Source organism: Lepeophtheirus salmonis, chromosome 12 (genome assembly GCF_016086655.4).
Source record: "Lepeophtheirus salmonis chromosome 12, UVic_Lsal_1.4, whole genome shotgun sequence".
Classification (NCBI taxonomy): domain Eukaryota; kingdom Metazoa; phylum Arthropoda; class Copepoda; order Siphonostomatoida; family Caligidae; genus Lepeophtheirus; species Lepeophtheirus salmonis.
In genome coordinates, this window is record NC_052142.2 from 12,276,734 (window position 1) to 12,293,611 (window position 16,878).

Here is a 16,878-nt window from a genome sequence, read left to right on the forward strand (position 1 = left end):
AAGAAAAAATCCCTCTGATTTCCCATTACATATGGTGGGTAAATTATAGGTTGTATACCAATTCGCTGCTTAAAAATGAATGAGTAAACGGTGCAAGTATTTGTAGGGTGTGTGATATGAAAGAAGAGAAAATATTTATTTATTCCTGAAGTATCCTTATTCACAAAATCGAATAATGAGACTTACACAATATTAGATAATTTTTGATTATGGGGATAACTATTTGTCGTCGGACTTCATGAGAGTTACTTTTATGTTTTTACTTTGAGGATAATAAGCCTCCAACACATGGGGTCAAGAAAAAAAAACAAGTATGTTTATCTACTAAAAAGTTAGCAATGTTAGCAAAAAAAAATGTTACATCAGAAATAGTATGGATATATACAAATCTTACAAACTAAGCAGCAAAATAGTTTAGTCAGATTTGTGAAACTAACGCATGGTTTTTAAGATATCATCAATTTTTAGTTTAGAATTGCTGCATCCAATTAAGATAATTGCTTTCAAATATTCGTCTGTGAATCGCTTATGATGTGCTGACTTCACATTATTAATTTATGAAAATGTTGGGTTATAGACATAAGACTGATGCCATACCAGTGGCAAAATTCTTCAGTTTTTGAAAGTCATAATCAGGCAAACAGTTGTATAATACAACAAGTTTTCTTTCTCTGTGCTTCTCTTTCAACAAGTAATTTTATTGAAAATCGATAAGCTCCAGCTCAAGTTCAAATAGCACATCATGAATGATAGAATTGAAAGGATTCTGGAACCAAAGAATGTCTCTCTCAATTCTGTCAAAATCTGAAAATATCTGTAAAAATATTTCTTCAGGTCATGAATCATCTTTATCGGAAAATCGAGGTTGACATCTTTGGCAATTTTAGCGCTAAACTCTTTGAAATGGTGAACATGAAAATTTTTAAAACGAAGTAAGATCTCACAGCTTTGAATTGGTTCTAAATTTTTCAGTGAGAAACGAAAATCTATGTTGTTTCGGAGGCCGTAAAAACGAAATAGAAGAATAAATCAGAATAAATTTCTTCAAGAAAAGCTTGGAACTGACGGTGATTGAGTGCATGTCTCCTAATGAAGTTCAGAGCTCAAACGACAGTTTTCGAGTTGTTTTTTTTCGAATTTATCACAAAAAGTCAATAACTGTTATTTTTAAAATTAAGCAGGCATTCTTTATAATCGATTGTTTGATGTTTTCAAACAGGCTCTACCATCAAAAACAACAAAGTTATGAATTATTTTTGGTTTGATGTTTAAACGATCAAAACTTTATTTTTTTTTAAACTATGTGTATTTTTATTATTAAATAGGTCTTTCCAAATGGTGTACTTCAGTTATTTAGCAACTAGGTACGTCTTTTTGTATTTAAAGCCGTAAGGGTATCTTTAGTGATTTTCATTGAAAAATAAATCCAAAATAATATTTAAAATTAGATGAAGAAACTAGGTAAATAACTACAACAACATAAAAAAGAATAAAGAAGATATTGAGTTAAAAAAATAAACTTTCTGTAGTAATCTAATTAAGAATAAATTAATTGAATCACATAACATTGGTTTACCTTAAAATTGGGGTAGCGTCTGGAAATCCCAGACCGGTGTGAGACCGTTAGGATTTTTGTTAGACTTGAAGTGATTCGGTACTTTAAAAAGTGTGGTCTACATAGGTCTATAAGAAAAATTCAGTTCAAAAGATAAATTTTGTCCTATTCAAAATTATTAAAATTTGCAAAACAAGTATAAGGCCGCTGGCTGATCTGGTGCAGCCCGGCGCATTATCTTTTTTATATATAAAGCCGTTAGATGGATTTTAATCAATACTTGTTGGAAATTTGTGTATTTTATGTAGTAACGACGTGTCTCCTTCAATTATGAAGCACTTTATGACGTCAGTAAAGACGCACACCCTCTCTCCCTCCTTGGATTTACTTCTTTCTTGGGATTAAAATATTGCTTTTTTCCTCAATATAAACTAAAACATGGGAAATTTTTCAGTCAGTTACACACAATCTAACTTTTTTTTTAAATTGAAATTTTCTGAATTATATTTCAATTCAAATTAATGTTGCCAACCTTCCATTGACAGCTAAGACATGTAATGCTAATATGAAAATTATTAAAAAAATTCAAATCTTCATACAATTTCTGAGGACCTGTTTTCTTTATATGTTTATTTATTTATGATCCAAATGGTCACTTAAGCATTCAAATTTTGGCCTGTGAGGCTAGCAAAAGGCAAAAGTTTAATTATTATTATTATTATTTTTTACACATATCAAACTATATGATAATTAGAGACATGTATTTAAGTATAAAAATTATTATTCTTTTTTATGGTTCCACTTACAATATTCAGTATTGAGTACCAAGTATTACTACTATTTTTGAATTAGATACCATACTTTTTATCAATTTGCCAACTATTTTTTTCTTCATAGAATGTGAATATTTAATACATATGTGATGGTATTGAGAAGTTCCTTCCAAATTTGTTTTGGTATATTGAAATTCATTCCAATATATATTTATTTAGTCGATTTTTTTATATTAATGTTATTAGGCTAGAATTACAATGATTTAATTTCGAATATGGCTTGTAGTAATTTCAAATTAGCTGATTAATATTTATTCGATCACTTGCTGGGATATTATAATATTTGAAAATATAAGGGATAATGATCTCGTCATTATTTTTGATTTCCACACTATGGACACAATTTCATAATTTAGTAAGATTAAGTGTTTTAGGAAAGTGTTGATGGTGATTCCAACAGTTCTTTAAATATTTGATAAGAAATGGATAGGACCATTTTTGAGCCTAAGATTGAGAGTGACAATGAAGATCTAGACGATGATGATATTGTAATAATTATGAATATAATGTTCTCTTCTCAAAAATATAACGAACTATTCGTTCATATTGGATATTCAATAATTTTCATTTTCTTGAACAATCAAACAAAAACTCGTTAAGAATATTTTACGAAATGTTTACTGCATAACTTGAAGTAGAAAACTTAATATGATGAATAAAATAGCACAGTAGGGAATATTTATTAATCTGTTTATAATTGTGCATATTGAAATAGTCAGGTCATTTATTAGATTCATGAAAATTATTTATGTATGTTTGAAAATTCGACATTATTCAAGTAATCACATAATGAGTCAATTTTTAGAAAGTAAGATAATTTTTTAAGGGTAACTTACAGAAAATTTGTTCTCATATTAACTATTATTTCCTATTTTTAGGATTCAAACGTTATTAGTGACATTAAGTAATATAATGTTTTTTGTCGGTAAATATGTTTTCTCTCATAGTAACTATATTTTTACAAATATTCCAGCACTTTTCACATCTCTAGTATTAAAAAAAATAGAGATTTAAAGATTACATGAGATCCAGCGAGCATAAATTCTCAAATATTATGCCAGTAGCCAAACTTCAAAATATTTGTTTTTATAAACTATTCCTTTCTATTTTGAAGATAAAAAAAGTCATATGGAGATTTGGCGTCATAATTACAATTATAGTTTTTTATACTAACTAGTATTCCAACAATTTTTACATGTCTAGTGATATAGGAATAAAGATGTTCAAAAAATCTGGATTTTTATTTCGCTTACACACCACTATTGATTGAAACATTAATGGAAAGTTAATCCCAATTTCCAAAGTCAATCATGTTTTCCAATATTATTAATATTAATTTTTTTTAAAGGATAAATTGAATGGCTGTCTTTTAAATGATAATAATAATTGGAAAATAATAATTTAGATATGAATTTTAAAAGTCTTCAATGGCACGATTTTTTTATATCATAATAAATTGTTTTAATACTGAAATTTTATTATGAATTAAAAGAATGGATATGTTACCTAAAACACATAAATGTTTACTATAAAAGCCTTCCAAATAAATATGTTAGTTTATTATTTTAAATCAAAGATTTATTGTTCAAATTAATCCGAGTTTTAAAGAAAAATATTTCATAGATTATATTAAAAAAATTAAGTGATACTTAGAAATGTATGATAAGTGATATTTCATTTTTTTAAACGGACAATTCAATTAGTTAACATTTCTACTTTCAACTACATTTCAAAATTATAATTAATTATGAAAAAATTATACCTTACCCAATCAAATATTAAATATATTTTATTAGTTAAAATAATCACTAAAAAAACCAAATTAATTAATTGTTTGAATTATATTAAGATATATTGAACAAAACTAATATAAGTTATTGAAAAATTATTTACTGTTTATTATTCACAAGTTTAATAAATATTTAAAACGATGGGAGAAAAGCGAGAGAATAAAATGATTGTCTTCGTATATCTATTTTATGATTATAATACAAATTATTTTCTGAATTTTTTGCTTTATATATTTAACTATATTAATTTAACAACAAATATATTTAATCAAGAAAAATAAATACATGTGTGTATTCATTACTATCATTGAATATCTTAACTGTAAAGCTGTAAATACATTTTTCTATTAAATATATATCTATTATTGTGTCATATGTTAGAGACTTTTTTCACAAATATAGTCAGAAAATTTATTTACCTTGTGTATTTTTTAAGTTTGGATTATTTTATGTGTTTAAACGGGGGAAATTATACAATTACTGTTGTAATTAGAAATGTGAAAATTGCTGAAATCCCAATGGATGTAATAATCACGCTTCAGAAAATGTCATAAAATATATGGTAACTCTGAGACAACATATCTGCTAGAACAACAGTAATCACAATCAGTGATTCTTCCTTGCTGATAACGTTAGAGTTTTCAAAATATGGAAAAATTATTAATAAGAACAAAAAAATTATGTTCGTTACCGACATACACTTTTTTTAATGATATACTGATGGAATTCCACCCATTTTTTATTTCTATCAAATTCACTAAAAATATACTTATTTTACTTAAAGAGAACAAGATGCATAAATGGCTCAAATAGAAAACAACAAATTTAAAATTTGCTTTTTTGAAATTTTCCTACATTAGATTTTGCATTGAACTTTAAAAATGCATTATGCTTTTTAAAAATTAGATTTGCTGAGTAACATTCTTACATTTCAATATATATTATAAAATCTATGTATATCTGAAGATATATCAAGATGATGTTAAATTATGATCTTAGTTTTGTTTTGTATAATTATTTCATATTTTAACTTGAAATTATTGTTTTCTGTGATATTACAGTGATATTTCATGCGAAAATAATCATGAAAAAATCACTACAAAGATTACCTTATTTTTTTTAAAGAAATTTATGAAGGGGGATATTTAATCAGAATAATGTTTTAATTAATTCTACAGAGACACTTACTCAAATAAGTGACTCCCATTTGTTGCTAGGAAAATAAATAGAATATATTTTACTAAAGAAATAATTAAAAAGTCAACTTTTATTAAATAGTCAACGTTCTGTTCAAACGGTAAAGAAGGGAAGTAGGGCAGTCGAAGTTGTTCTAACATTTGGCATTTAGACCTAGATATTTTTGAAAGTGAATGTGGGCATTGGTCATAGTAAAGATAATCCCTGGACATCTTATTCAATACTTTTTGAAATTCTATGGAGCAAATCCATTAATCGAAATCGTCAATGCAACTTTTTATATATATTTTTTTGCATTTGGAGCTAAATGATATTACTTTTGCTATATTTAAGTTAAATAGTTGCGTTAATAACCTTTGACTTACTTTTTCTGATTATTATTTGGTGTTTGCTGTATATATATTCATATATAAGTGAATTGTTTAACTTAACATCAAAAATGCCTTAAGGATCTGATGTAATAGATCATAATATTAGCTATAGTTTCACTTCTCTTACTATAGACAAAATATCAATGATTAGGTAATTATTTTGATAAATCGTCTTCCAAAATAGCTGAAGAGAAATATATATTCGAAATTTATGGAAGTTTATCTACTTTTGGATCCCAGAATATATCCTGATATTTTAGAAATATCCATCGACAAACTAGGGTCTTCATTAACATGTAACTTTTCATTCAAGCAGTTCATAGTATCTTCAGAATTACTTTGCCATTTTCTATGTACAAATTGGCCTCTTTGATTCAATTCTATGAGAGCAGCAAATAGCTTCCTGGCTTCTGTAACATTATTTTTCCCGGTTAAAACGCCCTACAGTCGTATCTTAATTCCAAATGGTTAAGATCTTCCTATATATCTGGAAAAGTGGTTTTAGACACCCGACGGTGTAAATAAAAGAGGGAAGGAGTGCGGTAGATTAAGGATCCAGGTCCACTACTAAAGCATGTGGAGCCCTGTAATATGATAAAAATATTATTTCTTAAGCAAAAGTTTCCCAAACTTTACTATACTCAGGCCCCCCTACACTATAACATTTTTAGCTGAGGCCCCTATATACGAAACATGTGGACCATGTATGTGTAGACTGAAAAAAATCCTCAATTCGCATCATCCTACGCCCTGCTCCGTATAACCTCCCCTCAAGGCCCCTATTTTGAAAACCATTGTATTATGAAACTTTAATTTTCGGTGTCCCTCCTGGATCTTGGGGCAGTATGCACTCTGTGTATAAGATAGGTGCGGCATTGTTTGTATCTAATATCATTTCGTGAGCTCGAAATTTCAAGTAACGCCCTTTATTTTAAATGCCTCTTTCCAAACTGAGTCTGTATAGAAAAGAACGGAGACTGATAATGCTGAGCCAAGACCGAGACCAAAACTGTTGAAATGAAAGAACGGAGACTGGGACTGATAGAACTCCTGAACCTGAACTGAGCACAACTTCGGCAGTAAACTATCATCGCCTATTCTAATTGATACCTTGAAATATACTTTTGTTATATGTTACACAGCAATTTTATGAAAAGACCATTTAAAAAGTAAATTAATGAAATCTGCTTGTGTTTTTGGTCCTACTAACAAACAACCATTCAGTGAAAGTTCCTCAACAGATTTAATTGAGCCATCGAAAACTATTCTGAGCTTAGTCGTTGAAGATTATTTCTTTATTACAGCATGATGTGGGCAAAGATTGGGCGTATGTCCCAATAAGATAAATATTCGAGTAAATTTCGGGTATCCTTGGGCCTTGGATTGGTGGGCACAAGCAAATCGGATTTTTTCCCGTCTCAATCCCGTATGCTTCCCAGATCAATCCAGTAGTTGTAGTCCTTATGTGAGTAATATATTTGCAATTCAGAACAGATGTCTAGAAATTTCCCTCTCAAATTTACAGAATTAGCAAAGTCTTTTCTCTGGCTTTTTTTCCATTTATTAATCAATAGGGTCGTCGTTGCTATTTGTTGCCGCAACCCCTTGTCCTTCAAATTCATGAAGAAATTTCCCACAAGGACATTGAGACTATTTATCAAGTCTTCTTTGGGTGGGAACTCCAGTATTTGATAGAGTTTTTTCAATAAAATATTTACAGAAGGTATTCCTGAAGATTTCTTCAAAGCACATCGAAAAAATTAGGAGTTAAACACTTTTAAACTCAAGTAGAATGGAGTTAGTGGTCCAAAAACTGTATCACGGGTTACCATTTTTAATAACACTATTCCTTTAAGATAATGGAAATTTTCAGAGTTGGTGGATGTCTTAGCAATCTGCACTTGTCCAATTGTAGACAGATGATGATTATTGACTTAATTACTTATCTGAGATATAAAAATAAGACTCCTTTATAACTGATAAGACAATTCAGGCACCCATTCTTGATTGAATGTAGTTTTCTAACATGACATCGTAAAGATTTTGAGCAAAAACTAATTATGTTGTAATGTCCGGCGATATTACTCCTTATTAAGGACACCAAAAAAGATCCCTCCCCCCGGTATTTATGCTTATATAACAACATACTATTATCATGAAGGATACACATAATTGCTAATTATAATCCTACACCCAATGCAACTACCCCCGTTGGTGTTACCATTTAAGCAGTTATTTTTACCTTTTATGAGTTTTTTGAACACTACTTCTTGGAGCTTATGAATCATAGCTAATTCTTAAGTGATAAAAAAGTAGTATTTATTGACTATGTGATATTGTAAAACCTAATGATCATACCAAAGTCTTTAAGTGAAGAAACTATGTCAGACAAATTAGTTGCGAGCCATCCAAAGCTATTACCCCCGTTGTTGTGACCCTTTAAGTAGTTGTTTTTGCCACTTAATAAGTGGAGTATCACAATTCTTGATATTTTTAGCTAAAATAGAATCATATTTTATGAGTAGATTTTAAAAAAAGAACTTACTGCTACATGGTACAAAATTCAGAGTTCCATTTCGAAATTAGTAAATATTTTATACCTTTTACTGATAACTTTGATTCTAATTTGGTGTGGATGACTGTAAACATGCTGAAAATTGTATCAACTTTTACAATGGGCGTATTTCTATAAATTGAATCTTCAACACATGCTACGTCTCGTAATTAATTGTAAGCTGGATTTTCTGATAGGAAATTGGTCAATTTAGATCAGAATGGGTGTAGCTTAGTATAATTTCGTAGCAATTCAACGATGGTAATGCTGACAAGTAAAGGTAATCTTCCTTCAAAAGCTCCGACAAGTCATCTGTTAGCGTCTGGTAAGTATATCCAAACTCCTGGCCCTCCATTTCCAGAAATTCAAACAGAAGGCGACGTTATCTTAGTCATATTATTCAGTTCTCTATCGACTATCAGTATCTAATATTATATTAATATTGAATAATAAAGGTGGGAATTGATAACGTTCTTGCTAAGGAAAGATGTTCATTATTTTTTCAATGATACCATAAGTATTTCTTCCCTTCTCCTCGCACTATTTTGTACCCTCACCAAAATTATCAACCTTAGATATGAGGCTTAATTTAATAACTAAGGGTGATAATTTTGCTAAGAATAGAAAAGCGTGGGAGGAGAAGAGAAGAAATACTTATGGCATCATTGATTAAATAATATACATCTTCTTCTATCAATCAAGAACGTTATCATTCCAGCCTTTATTATTTAATATTAATATAATATAAGATGGTGAAAGTCGATAGAGAACTTAATAAAATGCCTAAAATAATGTCACTTCCTGTCTAGATTTATAAACATGGAGGCCCAGAAATTTGGAAAATACTTTTCGGATGAAAAACAGATGGTTTGTAGGATTTGTCGATATAAATGTGCCTCTAGTCCCCTGTCTAGAATAACATGCCACTCATTATCCTCATCTCATATCAACAGCATGGATATTCATGTAAAAAATCAAGTTAATGATGAATACATCAAGTCAGACTTTAACTCTGATCTCACAAAGATACATATTGCATGTCATATAACCTTATCTATCGCTAATCATCTATGTGAAAAAATTTATGGAGAAATACACGGGTAAACCTATCCATTCCTGAGGAACCATCATTAAATTAATGGAGGATGTTGGTACTGATGTCATTCATAGAAATACATATAAAAATGTTTTAAGTCATCCACACCAAATGACGATCAAGTTATCAGTAAAAAGTATATAATTTCGAAATGGAACTCTGAGTTTTGTACTATATAACAGTAAATATTCCATTTTTTTTAAATCTAACCCTAAAATATGATTCTATTTTAGCCAAAATTATCAAGAATTATCAAACACAACTCATTCAATGGCAAAAAAAAATTGCTTAAATGTTCACAACAACGGAAGTAGTAGCTTTGGATGTTTCGCAACTAGTTTGCCTGACATTAGTTTCTTCACTTGAAGACTTGGGTATGATAATTAGGTTTTCCAATAATACAGCCAATAAACATTACTTTTTTATCACTTAAATTATTAGCTATGGTTGATAAGCTCCGAGAAATGGTGGTGTTCAGAAAACTCATAAAAGGCAAAAACAACTGCTTAAATGGTCACAACAAGGAGGGTAGTTACATTGGGTGTAGCATTATGATTAGAAATTGTGTATATCCTTCATAATAATAGTATGTTGTTATATAAGCATAAATAACGGGGAAAATATCTTTTTTGATGCTCTTAATAAGGAGTAATATCGCCAGACATTACTACATAATTAGCCTTTGCTTTAAATCTTTAAGATGGATTTATTTCTAACATTTTTTTTATTAGTATATTTATTGTCTAATTTTATTATTTTGACATTTACTTTATTATTAATAATTAGTTAGATTTCATCGGTAGAGATATATCTATCCTTTGCACAATTGTATATAGCAACTTCCACATGAAGAAGAGGGGTGATTATCTTTTTGATTAAACTCCACGTCTCGTTTGTATTTTGCAACCTAAATTAATAATAATTCGATAATAATCTTTGTAGATACTTATATTTACATTTTTTAAAATTTGGATATTTTAATCCCTTTTGGCGAGTTTTCCTACCGTGGAATATTCGTTGCAGCAAATTTTCCTTGCTGGAAAAATTATTTGTCTTTGACAACTCAACACAAAGAATTTCGTAACGTGTTAGCCAAGACTCAGTCAATTTCAATTTTCTTACGAAATTTTGACATATCTTGTTCGATATATCAGCACATGAAGGTAACATCCTTAGCTTTAACTGGAGGAAAGTTCATATTTTCAACTATCCAGTGAAATACTTTTAAACTTTTTGAATTTATTCGTCTTGAAGCTATGTGCCTCTGAATAAAAAGCACCTATTTTCCACTTTAAACATAGATAATTTGAGTTAAAATTATAATGCAGACATTTTAAACTTTTTTAGCATTCGGCTTTATAATATATTAACATAATTTACCCCTATCTTCAACACTGAGGGTTTCAAACAGCTTTGAACCTTAAAAATAACAAAAAATGTATAAATAGTCGAACATTGAAGTTCGTATTTGCTTGGTATATAATTTGACACAATTTGATGAAATTGATAAGACATAGGGGGGGGGGGATATATTTTGTTTGTATTCTTCCGCTTTCCTTTAAGTTAACAAACGTTGAAAACTCCATGTATTAGAATATATATGTCTTTTTTTATGTCTCTTATTAATTATAATTCGATAATAATCTTTGTAGATACTTATATTTACATTTTTAAAATTTGGATATTTTAATCCCTTTTGGCGAGTTTTCCTACCGTGGAATATTCGTTGCAGCAAATTTTCCTTGCTGGAAAAATTAATTGTCTTCGACAACTCAACACAAAGAATTTCGTAACGTGTTAGCCAAGACTCAGTCAATTTCAATTTTCTTACGAAATTTTGACATATCTTGTTCGATATATCAGCACATGAAGGTAACATCCTTAGCTTTAACTGGAGGAAAATGATGTCCTGCAGATTTCGTAAAGGTAAACGTATATTTTCTATTATTTAACAGGAAGTTTGTGGTGGGATTCAGGTAATGAACAGTTACTATGATAATATTTATTGTCTCAATTTGTAAGTCCCTGGGGTTTTCTATACCCTTGAGAAAATATATATTACTTTCATTTTGTCCCACAATATCCAATGTTGATGTAGAATCAAAGACAGGATCCCCGTGTAATATAATTCTTTGTGCACCTGTCCATGTTTGAGAGATAGACTCTGTGTAGTCTTGTATTACTTAATACTAACAAAATTTATTCAATAATTAACTACAAACATTGAGACGCCGATAAAAAAACAATAAGAGCATAAGAGTAAGTCGGTAAGTTATGTTAAGGTTCTTCTGTGGGCAGTCTTATGTTTTCAGTGTTTATATAATTAATTAAATAGTTGAATAAAAACCATCAATTGTAAATTTAAAATTAGATTTTCTCTTAATTAGTAAGCTTAATCTTAAATTTCCTGTACCTAGAATTCTTTATATTCCAGAATTAATGCTAATGGGCTTATAAATTGGTATGTTCCTTTACTAGGGGCGCGTTTAATAGTATTTCCTGCTATTGAGAAGAGGCGGGGGATTTTAGATTCATTCCTTAGGGTAGCATTGAGGGCTATTAACTCTGATGTAAATGTTTTATTTAAAGAGGGGAGAGGTTGTTTGTTAATGAGCTTGTTTTTGAGTGTTTTAATAATACACTTCCTAGGGGGTTTCCTTATATTTTTACTAAAAAGAGCCACATCTGAGTTAGCGTAGGTATAGATTTGCCTTTGTGATTTGGGTCTGTTGAATTTATAGGAGTGAGTATAGGTTTGCTCTTTTTGTTCCGGAGGGAACTCCTAGGATGTTAATTCCTCTTTTAGTACTGATGAGTTAATTTGGAGGTTAATTCGCCTTTTAACTTTAATGATGAAGTTATTAGTGAATATAATTGTGGGTATTTACTGTTAATTTTACTAGGGAGGGGTGCAAGGATTATTATTCCCCTAAGTAATTTAGTAGTTATAGTGGGTTTATGGCTTATATAAATGCTAGAACTAGGGATAAGGTTAATTTAAGGATATTTATTTATATTATTCAAATCTTTATACGTTTCGGAGACTTTGCATTAAGTTTGTGCCCTTTTGCTATTGTCCTAATTTCAACCTAGGTGTGGACTTAAAGCCAGCAAAATTATTTCATTTTTATAGGGTTCCGAGTGATTATACTCTGAATTAAAATAAATTAAGAAAAGTGACTTCAGGGTTGGGTCTTAATTATAGATAAAGCAGAGCCTAAATTGAGTTAAACACTAATTTGTGTTAGCTTAAAGTATTTCTATGATACTCGTCCAAAAAGCCTTCAAATCATAAAACATTTCATAGTTCGTCTAAATAGGGTAGTAATAGGCCTATAAAAAGTAAATAAAAGTAAAAATTTGACCTAACTTAATAAAGATAGGTTCAACAGGGTTTGCTCCAATTCAAGTGAAAAGAAAAAAAAATTAATAAAGGATCATAATATAAATACTATTATAGGATTAAATGTTGGGGGAATAGTTTCATTTTATCACGGAGTAAAAAAGTAATAATAAACAAAGCTTTCACTGAACGAGCTAAAGCACTCCTCCTAATTTATTGAGCATTGAGTGCAAAATAGCAGACGCAAATATAAAATACCACTCAGGTTGAATATGAGCTGGTGTCACCAAGGGGTTGGCTTGGATAAAGTTTTCAGGGTCCGCTAGTAACCAGGGGAGTAAGAGACTAACCACCTATGATACAAAAAATAAACCCGAATCCATCTTTGAGGGTATCGTAGGGTTCGAAGGGGATTCTAAAATAAAAAGAATATCCATTGGAGTGGAGGAAAATTTGAGAGTTATGACGCCTACAGAGGATACGAGAGGAATTAGGTAGGGTAAGGCAAAGAATCGTCTTAAAGTGCCCTTACTTGCCCTATTTCCCCCCCCCCCATAATCAACCTTCGATTTCATTCCCAATTCCTGGTATAAGTGAAAAAAGGTTAGTAATAACCGTGGTTCCTCATAAGAATATCTGTCCACAGTGTAAAACGTATCCTAAAATAGATTTTGCTATAATAAGAATTAAAATTAAAGACACTACAATCAAACGGGTGTCAGTTTATAAGAAGAATAGTTAAGTCCTCGGCTTGTATATAAATATAGATGTATTTATAATAATATAATAATATTGCAGTATTTCTGTGAATAACTCGGATTACTCATTCATAGTTAACATCTCGCATAATGTGATGTTCTGATAAAAATGTTGTAGAAACTTCTGTAAAGTAGTGTATTACTAAAAAAAATCCCGGTTAGAACTTGGGTGATAAGGCACAGTCCTAATAAAGAGCCAAAGTTTCAACTCAGGGTAATATTAGCAGGGGTTCGAAGAGTAGGAAAGGGGTTGTAAATAGAAATTGATGTATAAGAATTCATTACTGTTTAATAATTTTAACTTTCTGGTGGAGAAATGCGTTAATTTTAGAAATGAAACATAAGTAAACTTTTATTGGTTTAACAATAAGTTCATAGGGGTTAATTAAATAATTTCAGCTTAATTCTCCGATAGGGGATTTGTATTTATTAAATGTAGGTTAATCTATTTAAAGGAATTAACTAAGTAGCAGATTCACTAAAATTTCAATGTAAGCAGAGGTTTAAACAAGTACTTTATTATTTCTGTATAGGAGGAAATTAGATCTATAAAATAACAAATATATAATCAAGTGATTTAAATGGATAATTTATAAAAATTTGTATGCCAGGGTTAAGGTAATGAGGTTTTTCGAAAAAATAGGATTTTTAGAAAATTGACTGTAGTGGGGGGTCGCGAGGTAATGAGGGTCTGAATGAGTTACGCATCAGAGGTGTAGCACTATCCTGGGGGTCTATGGCTAGGTGTATGGGGGCAAGGGGGTATAATTTATGGGGTATAAAACCAGTATAGTGGAATGGGGGGGGATAGGGCGTGTTTATAGAGTTAAAGTATCTTGTAGTTTTAAAGGATTCTAACGTTTACTTATGTTTGTGAGCAGTTTGTCTGTAATTTTATTTTTCTTTCCCTCAAGGATTAATATAGTGTAGCTTATTAGTTGTGGAGCCAAGCTGATTTTTGTCTTTTATATGCTTAGGTTGATAGTAAGGCACATTAAGTTTTATTGAAGTGTAAATTTCAATGGGTGTGTAATTTCAATTTATGGAGTGGGGTTCAATTTAAATTCTTTGAATTGGGCTAATTTATTAATAAATTTTAAAAAAAGGGGGGTTAGTCGCTACAAAAGAAAACTTAACCGGAGAGGAGGTTTAGAGAAGTAATTTTTTTTCCTATATGTGAGGAAATTATTTATCTAAAAAATATAATATATAAATTTAAGTCAACTACTATTTTTCCTGATTGCACTAAAACCAATTGAATAAGGCATTTAATATAATAAGAAAAGAAATATATAGACTGGAAAAATAAATAATTAAACAATTCCATCTTTAAAGAACTAGACGACCCCAATTGTTTGTAAGAACTATTTCTCCTTCAAATTTGCAAATTTCACCGCAGGAATCAAGATATTATCAAAACAATTCCCTTTTATTACCATTATATCAGGCTAATTATGTACAGTAAAAAAAACCTTACTGATATACCTATATGAGTTAGCACTGCATTGAAGGATTGATTTCATATAGATTTGCTTGATTTTCTTATTTGCTAAAATAGGATTCATGCCCTCCGACTCATCTACCAAGAAACGGCCTATCTCCTGCCAGGCTGTGTCAATTCTCTTTTGTCTATTTGCAAATAAACAACTCTTGTAGCTGGTCGCTGTTTACAGGGAGAGTTGGATGGTATTGATATCTGTCTAACCCATAGCCTCATTAAATAAGAACATCTTGTCAATTTCTGAGTCTCTCCGCATCTAGGAAGGCTACTTTGAACTCAGAAAGATACACAGAGGCAACCAGTATCTCCCTACGTTCAAAGTATCCAGTAGAGTCTGTAGACCTCATTTACATTCTGGCTATGAATGCATCTATAAGTCGTAAGCACTTTGGTGCTGTCTCCCTCTCTTCGTTAAGACACTCTTCAAGTAAGAGATGGTGGGAAGGAGATTATCTAAATAGACAGCTTTCTTTCCTTGAAGAAATTCTAGAGCTCTGTCCATGTGAGTATTACACGCTCCTCGTGGTCAACGAAACTCATTTCCAGGTAATAAAATTTAGGTAATTTAGTGGCGGTAAGAATACAGCCAAAAGCCACCCTATCCTTATCCCTGAGCTCTTGAACTCTTTTTCACTGCATCGTAGATAGAGTTCTGGCATTCAGTCGAGGTAGTCAAATGAGCTTTGCTGCACGTCTCTTATAATATTTTCAAATAATACAAATTGATTGTTTTTAATCCATAGGTTCATGAGGAAAAAGACCTTGAAACGTATTCCTTGTGTTCAGCTTAAATGCAACTTTGCTTTCCATGGCAGCGACGAGATGAAGAGTATGTGAAGAACAATTCAAATAAATGAAAACTTGCTACTAAGCTAACAGGTAAATCTAAATCATCAATTTCAGTTATTTCAATCAAGATATACGACCAATGAGATGAGGCTGAGAAGATTGAAAATAAACTGTCCAATGTGCCAAAAATGTAACTGAATTTGGAACCACGAAAGTTGCATGCAGAGCTGCTAAATTCAGAGAATGATGGTTGCATGGCATAAATACAATATTAGGGTTAACTTCCCTGATGCGTGTTTGAATACAAGATCGATGACCTGCTATTACTGCTGCGTTATCAAATGCTGGTCCCCGACAGTCCGGAATGTTAATGTCGTCCATTTCTAATTATTTAAGAATCATTTATATTATTTCCTCAGTATTTTTGCATTTCATCTCAATAAAACGAAGAAAGGATTTTTCTACTTTTACTTCATTACCAGTTATCTTATCATAACGTGACATCTGACTCATTTGGTATATATGAGAAATGTCTGGAGTACTATCAAAAATAATGCAGTAGTATTTACTCTTTTTCACTTCATCGATAACTTTGTTTCCCACTTGATCTCCCAGGAGGTTAACAAATTCATTTTGAATTAGTTGAGAGATAGTAAGTTGTATATCTAGAAATTCTTAATTCAATCAAATGTTCACGCAACACTGGGTTGTATTTTCCCATCAGTTAAACAAGATCCAGAAAATGTCGTTTATTTTCATTTTCTTCCACAACTCGAATATATTCTCCATGGCCTCGTAAAGCTAGATTTTGCTTAGCAAGAAACGTAACTATGTTCAATAATCTACTAAGAATTTGCTTCCATTTCTCTGTTGCATTTTTAACAAGGATTTGGCGTTTGTTATACATTGTCTTGCCTTTGAAAAGGTTAATTTCTAGCTCTTTCCACTAAGTGAACGCATTCTCATGTGCAAGACAAGATTCTTATCTTAGGGTGCAATTTTCACCAATATTTGAAACCATGAACAGAGCAAAGCTTGGAATTTTCATTTGAAAATAGCTTACAATATAAACAAAACACGGATTCTTTCGA

General features: G+C 30.6%; 1 protein-coding gene across 7 annotated transcripts in view; it reads right to left on the minus strand.

The window, feature by feature from the left end:
- Nucleotides 1-4,383, minus strand: part of Dh44-R2 (Diuretic hormone 44 receptor 2) — a 94,595-nt gene extending 90,212 nt beyond the window's left edge. For 3 of the 7 annotated variants that reach the window (XM_040722128.2, XM_071892072.1, XM_071892071.1), the window contains exon 1: nt 4,156-4,287. The gene's annotated coding sequence lies outside the window, so the exon portion shown is untranslated. Of the gene's footprint in view, nt 1-4,155 lie in introns of all 7 variants that reach the window. The other 4 variants (XM_040722127.2, XM_040722125.2, XM_071892070.1 and 1 more) reach the window with 4 other exon arrangements.
- Between the last annotated feature and the right edge of the window lie 12,495 nt (nt 4,384-16,878).